At 34.7% G+C, this 10,453-nt stretch overlaps 1 long non-coding RNA gene across 1 annotated transcript; it reads left to right on the top strand.

The window, feature by feature from the left end:
- Nucleotides 1-3,454: 3,454 nt before the first annotated feature.
- On the top strand, nucleotides 3,455-4,435 carry LOC149261133 (uncharacterized). The gene is made up of 2 exons (XR_016248387.1): nucleotides 3,455-4,014; nucleotides 4,094-4,435. It is a non-coding gene; the product is annotated as an uncharacterized LOC149261133 (long non-coding RNA).
- The last annotated feature ends 6,018 nt before the right edge of the window (nucleotides 4,436-10,453 follow it).

Raw genomic sequence — 10,453 nt, 5'->3', positions numbered from 1 at the left:
GATAGGCAGGAACCGGAAGAGGGATGTTGCAGGATAGTGGAGGAGCCACCCGACGAATAATGTTATGTGTCAGCTGTCCACTAGTTTTTTGAAGCCCAGTGGAAAGAAGGAAAGGTTCTCTCTGGCTCTGTTTGTCAAACTTTCTCTATGTTCTTGTATCAGGTCTATTCTCTAGTTTCTGTTGTGTCAGGACTATTGTCTAGTGTTTGTTGTTTGTATCTCTTTGTTTCCCGTGCGCAGGATATCATATTCAAACTCCCAGTTTCTGTTTCAGTTATGCTCAAACGACCTAACTCTCAGGCATGATGGCTCTCTGTGTTCAAATGTTGTAATAGTTCTCTCTTTTTGTAAACAATAGATTAATCATATTTAGCAAAAAAAAAAAAAAATAATAATAATAGTAATTATTATTATTATTATTATAATAGTAATAATCCTAATAATATATTGATAATAGAATATTATTATCTAATAATAATAATAATAATTATTATTATTATTATTATTACATTATTATAATAATATAATAATATTATTATGTGTTTACATTATTATTATAATATTAATATAATAATGATATAATAATATATATAAATAATATGGTTGTTATTATTTATATAGTTATTAATGATCAGAAATAGTTGATGTTTGAAAAAATAACCATAATAATTATTAATGTGGTTGATGTAAGCCTATTGGCCTATATCAAGTATATTGGAAATGAAAATTTTGGTGGTATATATGTTTCATATAGCCTATATCAACCAATCAATTCCACCATTTCTCTATCTTCTGCATTCTTACTCTATAGGTTGCTCCATCCCCAGCTTTGAAAATCCCATGTTCTCTAGTGAGGGAGATTAAAAGAGAAAACTTACACATACAAAAAATGACCAATCCCAAACCAAAAATATATGCAGATCAACAATAATTGTGTCTCTTTTTCTGCACATACACATAGACACACATATTTCCTCAACATCTCATTGTGTATCTAAGAAGTACCTTTTGTTTCTTTAATCTCCTCAGGGAATTAGGCATCACCCTCTTTTTGTGATTGTCTCCTCGATCCACAAGGGGAAATGAGCACCGTCTTGTGGCCGTCACCACCCAATCTAATCTATTGAATGTCTGTCACACAATGACTTCTCTCTAATCACATCTTTGACCAAAATTTGTCAGACAATACGATTGCTTGCAACTGGTGACTCAATGATGTAATTTAGCCATGATGTGGCTTTGAAGGCACGCAAGAAACAAACATTGTTAAATGTGGTTGTACTAGTTATAAACATATATCATTCAACTTATTAATGGATCAATAACACCTAAGTATTTGTTACTGTTCTAGAAACTCATCCACATTTCATAAACTTAAATTAATTATAATAATTAATACACAAATTAAACAATTAATTAATAACATAAAAATAATTCTGGAACATTGAATGTCAACCAAAACAAAAATACCCTAAATATTCTTTACAAACTCATCTACATTCCATAAACTTATATGGATTACAATAAATTCATAAACTTACACCGATTATAATAATTTCATAAACTTACATTGATTATAATAATTAATGCACAAGTTAAGTAATTGATTGATAATATTAAAAATAATTATGGAACATGGCGTGTCAACCAAAGCAAAAATACTGTACATTCTTAGTTGCCCAAAACAATGCATCTCTATGTTGAACTCTGGAGTGTCAACCAAAACAAAAATACTGTAGATTCTTAGTTGCCCAAAAAAATGCATCTTTATATTGAACTCTGATCTGAGTTTCGTAAGTTCAATTACGAAAATTTGTACCCAAATACATATTCAAATTGCTATTACTTGTCCAGGGAACTGCACCCCATAGTTGAATTCACACCTGGATCTTAAAATGCAATTATGAGTTACTGTAAAGTATTGTAGTCGTTAGATATAGTATCAGAAGATGATTTTGGGGAAAAAATTGCTGTTTCGATTTCCACTTTATTTTTCAGATTGATTACAGATTAATTAGACATTTTCGATTATTATAATTCATATAAAACAGAAACCTTGATAACAGGGTGTTCCATTTTCTTAGCTTACAGTGATGTTATCACGGTATAAGTAGGCTGTAACATTTTTTACACAAATAAGAGTACGAAATTATGAGTAATTCAGGGAAGAAAATGGCCAACATTTCTTAGTTCCTTAACCGGCCAAAAAGGGAAGGGAATTAATTGTAATAATCCCCCCTTCCCAGCAGGGGACAACCATCATCACATCACATGATATTCATTTTCATGTGCAAGATTGATCAAGCTCCGTGCGTAGTACCCATTACGTTGCCCTTTTTCGTTTGTTTCAGTCAGTAAGTTGTTTTTCAATTGGGAAAGGCAGAGGAGTATAGGTTAGGTGATTGTGATTGTTTTGTGAGGCGGGAATCATGAAATGCTGTCAAAGGTTACGGCAAACCAAGCATGGCCAGATTTCACCTGTCACGCACACACATGGCTAACCATAGTATGGGGAACCAGCCATAGCGTAGAATCAAATATATATTTAAAAAAAAACTTTCACCTGTCACCCACACACATGGCTCAGCATAGTATGGGTATTAGTCATAATGTACGGTCAAATATAATATTTAAAAATAAATAAATTAAATACAGTCCTTTAGTTACAAAGAGGTTCATACATGTAATAACTGGAAAATCGAAGATATATTATATGCAATGCCAAGCATTATCGTTGTCATTGTGCACAGTACCAGCGATGGCGGAGTAAGGCATGACACGGCACCAGAAATAGGAAAATTTTATGTGAATGAAAATCAGTAAATAACTTTCCAGGACCTCACATGCTCGGGCAACGCGGATGAGGGGAGTGCAAAGATTTAAGGTTAGGGCAGTGGTACTTTGAACAGGAGAGATAGCCCCTCGTGAGGCAGCCGAAGTGGGCGACGTAGGCTTATTTGGCAGCCAAGCAGCAATGGAGATCACAAATATATGAACAATAGGGATTTATCTATATTCCGAAATCAGTAGGCATAAGATCTATTATCGAATTTATAATTAATATTCGCTGATATTTACTATTGGTCATTTGTAATGTTGAGAATTTGTAACACTTAGTAAGGTCTAACCAATCTCTCATGAAAATAAGAAACTAAAAATTATTAATTTTAATAATGAGAAAGTGTATAGTACAAATAATATTCACATTATTAAATTTCCACCATTTACAATTTTTTATAATATTATTTTGTAAAAAAAAAAAAAATCCTGTATGAGAAAACCTTTTGTTAAGGAAAAATTTAAAACTAAAAACATTTCTTGCTCAGTGTCTAAAATAGTAACTATTTATATATCACCAAATTAGCCTATCAAAAACCCCCTGTTTTGACTATAAAATACAGTAACAGTTTTGAACCTCTTAAAAAAATACATGTCTTCTTAACCATGGCCAGAATTACATGTCGTTACTGTATTAATAGATCTTGTAATGAGAGTATTTATTACTTAATGATTCAAGAGTAGAGCTGGAGATGGTAAACCGTACAAGTTACCGATAACATACTCATCTCATATTTCGGAAATGAATAAAAGGCTCCGGCGTATAGAGAGGACCTTACCGTTGGAGAAAGAACCATAGAAACGATGAAACCCATGATTTTTTCTCATTCTCAGTACAAGGTCCCAGTCCTTGCCTACCAGGAAGATGCCTATCCAAAGGGAATTATGGTTGGGAAGGTTGCAGTAGCAAAAGCCATTGGAACTTTTATTTTCTAAATAAGAAGAATCAGTGTTATTCTCAATGGACCAAACAAAACAAATGACTAACCGAGAAAAATATTAGCGATTCATGAGAGTAAACTTCAATGACCAGAGTGAAACGTGGATATATAGCTCGAAAACGTCGGAAAAAAATTCTTGCATTTGTATCAGGCTCTCGAGGGGCCCATTCGAAACTTTTTCGAACTGCTAACCAACGGAAAGCTAGAGCCTTAGTTTCCGCCCACCGAGATAGAGGTAAACGCAAGAGAGATCTTCGTCGTTTGTGGATTACTCGGATCAATGCGAGCCTTAGTTTCCGCCCACCGAGATAGAGGTAAACGCAAGAGAGATCTTCGTCGTTTGTGGATTACTCGGATCAATGCAGCAGCTCGTGCCAATGGGGTTTCTTATAATAGATTCATCCAATATTTGTACAAGAGGCAGTTGCTTCCAAATCGTAAAACACTTGCACAAATAGCTGTATTAGATAGTAATTGCTTTTCCACCATCTTTAACAACTTATCGTATGATGAAATAGGTTAGGTATAGATGAAATAAATAGGTAAAGATGGAATGGATAGAACAGATTCTCCCGGAGAATTCCCTCCGGGAAGGTCGAAATATTGAAAAGTTTTTTCATATTGGATTGGAAATGAACGAAAAGAATTCAATCCAATTCTTTTCCAAAAATGAAATCCTGTTGACTTTTTCAACAATAGACTCAAGATCTGCATCTTTATCGAACATATATTCCAGCTCCGATTTGATTAAGGAGTAGGCTTATTTCCCATGGATCAAATTAGTTTTCATTATAAAGAAAAGGTAACAAAGATAGAATACGAGCTCGTTTAATAGCGTTAGTCATTAGACGTTGTTGTTTTGAAGTTAATCTATTCACTCGGCCGGATAATATTTTTCCTTGCTCACTAATAAATCGACTAATTAGGCTCATATTTTTATACCGACTCAGGCAATATAACAATATATAAAAAATAAATAAAAAATTAACTCATATAACACTGTAAGTGACTGCGTAGCCAGTAGAGCTACCAGCACCTTGATACACCCACCACTCACTTATGTAGCAACCAAGCTCTTTGATACGCTTACGCACCTTGATACACCCACCACTCACTTATGTAGCAACCAAGCTCTTTGATACGCTTGATCATAAAATTTGCGTATTAACCATGTGCCCAAAAATCGACGATGTAACTTAGCAAACTAAAACCATGCCACCCCCGGAGTTGAATTGTAGGTTTCTATATAAACTGAGCTATGAACATAAACCTAAGAGCAGCCGGATAGAATCCGACTATGGAACGATGGGTCGAGCATTCACCTTATACCCACAACAAAAACCTAGCAGAGCAAGTAAGGCATTGGAGCTGCAGGGTTGGAATTTGGATTATTTTTTATGGGTTAGATATTTTTATTTATTTATTTATTTATTTTGTCATTAAGTAATGGAGGAATGTTATTTTTAAAAATTTCCATTCAATAGTGATGTTTTAATTATAAATTAATTTTTCAGCAATTAATATTTGATTAAAATATTACCTTTCAATATTATAATTACTTTAAAATTTTCACATATTTATTATAAGTAAAGAAACAAAATGACCATAACACACAAAAGACAAATTAAATCATGAATCTTAGTTTGAAATCTAATGAACAGTCACAATAAAATCTCCATAACTTAATGTCCTTGACCCCTACATGCCATAATTCATATATAACATGCACTTCAAGTCACATCAACAAATCAATCAAAGGTCAAATGGAGCCTAAATAGATTTACCCATGAAAAATGTAAAGCTTAAATACTAGTGGCGCAAAAGCAAATAGAGAAAGACTAAAAATGTAAAGCCTAAGAGTAAAAATACATTAAAAAAAAAAGTTGTCTACAAGTTTATAGCTTCTATTTGTAATAATTGCCAAAGCATAAAAATAGCCAAACAAAGCAATTTCTAGATGGTTTTGTCAAAAAGATTTCCATGGTAAGATATCTACATTATTATCGTGTTTACAATTGATTTGTTCAACACCAAAGAAAGAGATCAACGTGCCACACTAACAAGAAGCAAAAGTGCACAATTTTGGTCTCAAGGTGACCACCAATGTTGTCAATATTAACAAATTGCTAGCTTGAGTAGTCAAGACGAGGGAGTGAGGGATGGTGGATGAGTGATGTAGTGGGGTTGGGGTGAGTCACCAATTTTTGTTTGAATTCAACTCATAATATGTTTACTAACAATAAATTTGTTCACAATGTTCTCAAATAGAAAAGAAGATGGATGAATCAGCCCTAAATTATTCACCAATTATGGCAACTAATTCTTTTACGAGTATTGAATTATCAAAAATCAATATCTATCTCTATATATAAAAGCATGGGTCTCTGAATGTTGTGGCCTACCATAAATTGAAAACTGAAACAAGGTTCATCAATGCCAAAGTGGCCTACCATAAATTGAAAACGGAAATAAAGTTCATTATTGCAAAAGTAAATGTGGAGTTGTATAACGAAAGCTTGCAAAGTAGAATTTTTGAAACAAAGTTATCCTACAAATGTATTTAAGGAAATTAGTATCCATGAGAGATGATTAAGGAACAAATTTTGCAACAATTGTAGAGTGCTTCACTCTCCATTTACCAATAAAGTGCAAGCTAAAAAATCTTCAAGAACATGGTACAACAACTATAACTAATTATTTTACCAGTATGAAATTATCCAAAAATGATATATATCTATATACTTATAAAATAATGAGTACCTGAATAATGAGGCCATCACAAATTGAGAACTCTAACAAAGATTTTTTTTAGGAAAAATAAATATAAAGGCATATATCCAGGGATTGCAAAGTATAATTTCTAAAACAAAGTTGTCCTCCAATTGTATTTAAAGCAATGAGTATCCCATGATTAGTGAGGTGATCCAGCAATTGAGTCGACAACAGTTATAGAGAGCTTCACTGCCTACATATCCACAATGTGCAAAAAAATAATCTGTTAAAAGATGGTACAAGTCAATGTGGGTAGTTCCCTTCTGCTAAACATTAAAAATATATGAATTACATTTGTACTAATTCAAATCTATAATCCACCATTCCATAGATTGGAATTTTCCAAACCAATAATTAAGGGAAACAATGATAATATATATGTAAATGATAAGTAAATGCATGCATAACCAATGGAGTCAATAGAATATTAAAAAACCAAGGAATTCATGGAATAAGCAATGCCCGCAATAATGATAATAATTTGGGTCGATTGTTTTACTTCTGGATACAAAGAAGCCACCCCTGCATGTAGAACCCTTCATAATCATACAAAATGCCTCTACTGTATTAGCATTTGGGTTCAGGGCTATTCCTATAACAGACCTGGTTTCATGGAAAGTTCGAAACCCAACTTGCATACAACCACCATTTCATTCTCTTCTCTCCTGCGCCCCTGTTTTCCTTGACAGAGTGGCCAACAAGGTTGGAATTTGGCATTTTGCCCAATCATAGGGCATTTTACTAGGTAAAATGTCCTTAACTTTTTAAAGAAAGTATAATCTCTACCATCTCTTTGTCATCATTAGCATTGGAGAGATCTCAATATTCCTATTATCTTGGAGTAGATGCAGCTCTTTTGGCCAAAATTTTGCTAGATTTGAACGAGCTATTGTCTCTAGACTGTAGTCTGATTTTGCCTCCATCTTATTCTTCAATAGATTTTGTGGTGCAATATTTTTGCAAGGGACCAGGTACATAGCTTCAGAGGCCCATGAGTTTGAAGACGTTTTTTTTTTATCAAACCATCATGGAGTGTGTCAACAGTTTTACAATCTGGGATGATCAAAGAATTGAAGAATTCTACAATCACACACAACAACACTTGATTGATTAATGAACTCGATTATACTGAGAAATCGAGCCCACAATAGTTGGGTTTGCTACTGTTAGAATCCAAAGAGGAAAGGGAAGAAAGACAGGGAGACCATGCACAGATCCCAGAAATCGTCCGGTCAAAGGTTCCAAATTAATGCTGGTTTGCTGACAAGACCATTCCGTATTTGATCGACATTACCATCCCAAGACTATAGTATATCCTTTCCAAGTGAAAGAAACTTTGGCTAATGGAATGGTGCGAGATAAAGTATTAATAATGTTTTTCAAAAAAACTAACCCGTCAAAAATACGTTCTTCACATTTCAAAACACTTCACCATAAACGACCATTTAAAAATTTAAAACGTATTTTAGGGACGAAATGCCTTATGACGGGAAAAATGCCCGTCAAATTCCAACCCTGCTGAGGTGAAGGGTTCTGGTTAAAGTGTTTTCGTCGTACTTCGAGCTAAGAGAGCATGAGATAGGCAAGTGGGATGGGAAAATATAGGCTATGTACATCACATGGTCATAGCACAGCATGAGGAATTTCTGGTAGCTTCAAGCGACCATTGGAACGAGCCCGAGATATCCATGGCCATCCATCGGGTGGCCTTTGGGTTTCATATTGATTTCCATCACCACCTATTAGATCGCAGTTAAGATATGAAATGTACGCATAACATAATGAACGCGCCATTTGAATTCTCTAAACGTAAATTAGAAAAACCGCCCAAACAACAATTAGAAATTTGAAATTGGACGGCTCGTCAAAATGCTAAAAAACTATGATATACAATTACATACACCCACTTGTAAAAAGCAGAGAGGCAGGTATTCGATTGTTTGAAAGTCTCATGCTAATTATTCATGTCCCTGATGCAGGAGAAACAATTTCTTAAAGGCTGGGTTGGGATACGTTATATCATTGAGATCTTCAGTGGCCAACTCCTTGTTGGCAACTGCAAAAAGTGCTCCAGCTGCATTACATTCGATCCCAAGGCGGACCCTTTTTGGCTTGAGCTTCAACCTTCTGGCCAAGAACTCATAGTGCTGCACCAGCAATCTACTTAGAGCGCCCCTGAGCAATTCAACGACGTCTTCAAATGGGAATTGCGAATTCTAGGAAAAGAAATGGACAATATCCACTGTAAATAGGAGGACAGCTCGATTGATAATTGACAGGAAAAATGATCGCCTCTCAATGGCCTCTGATGGCCGGATCCAAGAAGGCTCGCCTTCCAATATATAAAAATCAGACTTGAATTAAAAGAAGGAGTTGCACCTCACACGTGAGTACTGCACCCTGGAGACTGCACTCAAACAAAGAAGAGACTCTCTCTCAGTTCACTCTACATTACATCAAATGAATATTACAATATTAAATACATCACTAGAAATCAAGTAGTTGTAAACAAACTCCTAAACTCTACGAACAAATCCTAAACTAAGGAGATACATTACAACTATGTAACCATTTCTCCATTAATACAAAATAATATTGATTATTTTTTACTCCCCCCTAATGGAGAAAGGGTTATCCTGAACTCCTAGCATCCCTCTAAATAATTCAAACTTTACATGCCCCAGAGGCTTAGTAAAAATATCAGCCAAGTTATCACAAGTTTTACAATACTCCACACATATTTATTTTGACTGTATCTTTTCTCGAACAAAATGAAACTGAGTGTCAATATGCTTGGTATTTTTATGAAAAACTCGATTGTATGCAAGCTTGATGGTACTCTGGTTGTCAGTTTTGATACTAGTTGATTCTTTCTATCCTTCTCCTGCATCGTTGAGAAGTCTTCTCAACCAGATAGCTTCACATGTGGCTGCACACAATGCTCGGTACTCAACTTCACATGAAGATAGAGCTACAGTAATTTGCTTTTTACTAATCCACGCTATAACCCCGAATCCAATACTAAATGCGTAACCTGTGATAGATCTTCGATAATCCAGGTTACCTGCCCAATTGGAATCTAAATAACCTGCTAGAATAACATCAGAAATGTCAGTGTACAAAATGCCATAATTACAAGTACCACTAAGATACCTCAACACACATTTTGCTGCAATCCAGTGACTTTCGAGTGGTTTTGACATGAACTGGCTCAACACACTAACAGAATATGCCAGATCTGGTCTAGTTGTCGTCAGATATATCAAACTGCCAACTAGTTGTCTGTACATAGTGGCATCCACCTGTTTAGTGCCATCGTCACTGCTTAACTTTAAATTTTGTTGTAATGGTGTTGCTGCTGATCTGCACTGCTCCATTCTGAACCTTTCCAGCAAGCTTCTGGCATACTTCCCTTGAGTGAGAAAAGTTTGTCCAGAATCTTTTCCATACCTCAAATCCCAAGAAATAATGAAGGTTTCCAAGGTCTTTCATCTCAAACACTTGTGACATTCGCTGCTTGATTTCTTTGATCAGATTGTTAGCATTTCTTGTTATGATCATATCATCCACATACAAAGAAATCAAAATAATTTGCCTTTGTTTATTTAACTTGGTATACAGATTTAGATCGTTCAAGCTCCTATGAAAGCCATGCTGTATAAAAAATGAGTTAATTTTCTCATACCACGACTTGGACGTTTGTTTTAAACCATAAAGTGCCTTATTCAATTTACACACTAAATGCTCCTGCCCCTTTTTCACAAAACCTTGAGGTTGTACTAAATAAATTTCTTCCTTTAATTCACCATTTAGAAATGCAGACTTAACATCTAGGTGGTGTAACTGCCATTTATGTTTTGTTGCCAAGGAAATTAGCATTCTAATTGTGTTTAATTTGGCTA

This window comes from Pinus tabuliformis, chromosome 6 (genome assembly GCF_031772625.1).
Source record: "Pinus tabuliformis cultivar Carrire ecotype Pingquan chromosome 6, CPIR1, whole genome shotgun sequence".
NCBI lineage: Eukaryota > Viridiplantae > Streptophyta > Pinopsida > Pinales > Pinaceae > Pinus > Pinus tabuliformis.
This window is presented reverse-complemented; position numbering and strand designations above follow the sequence as displayed.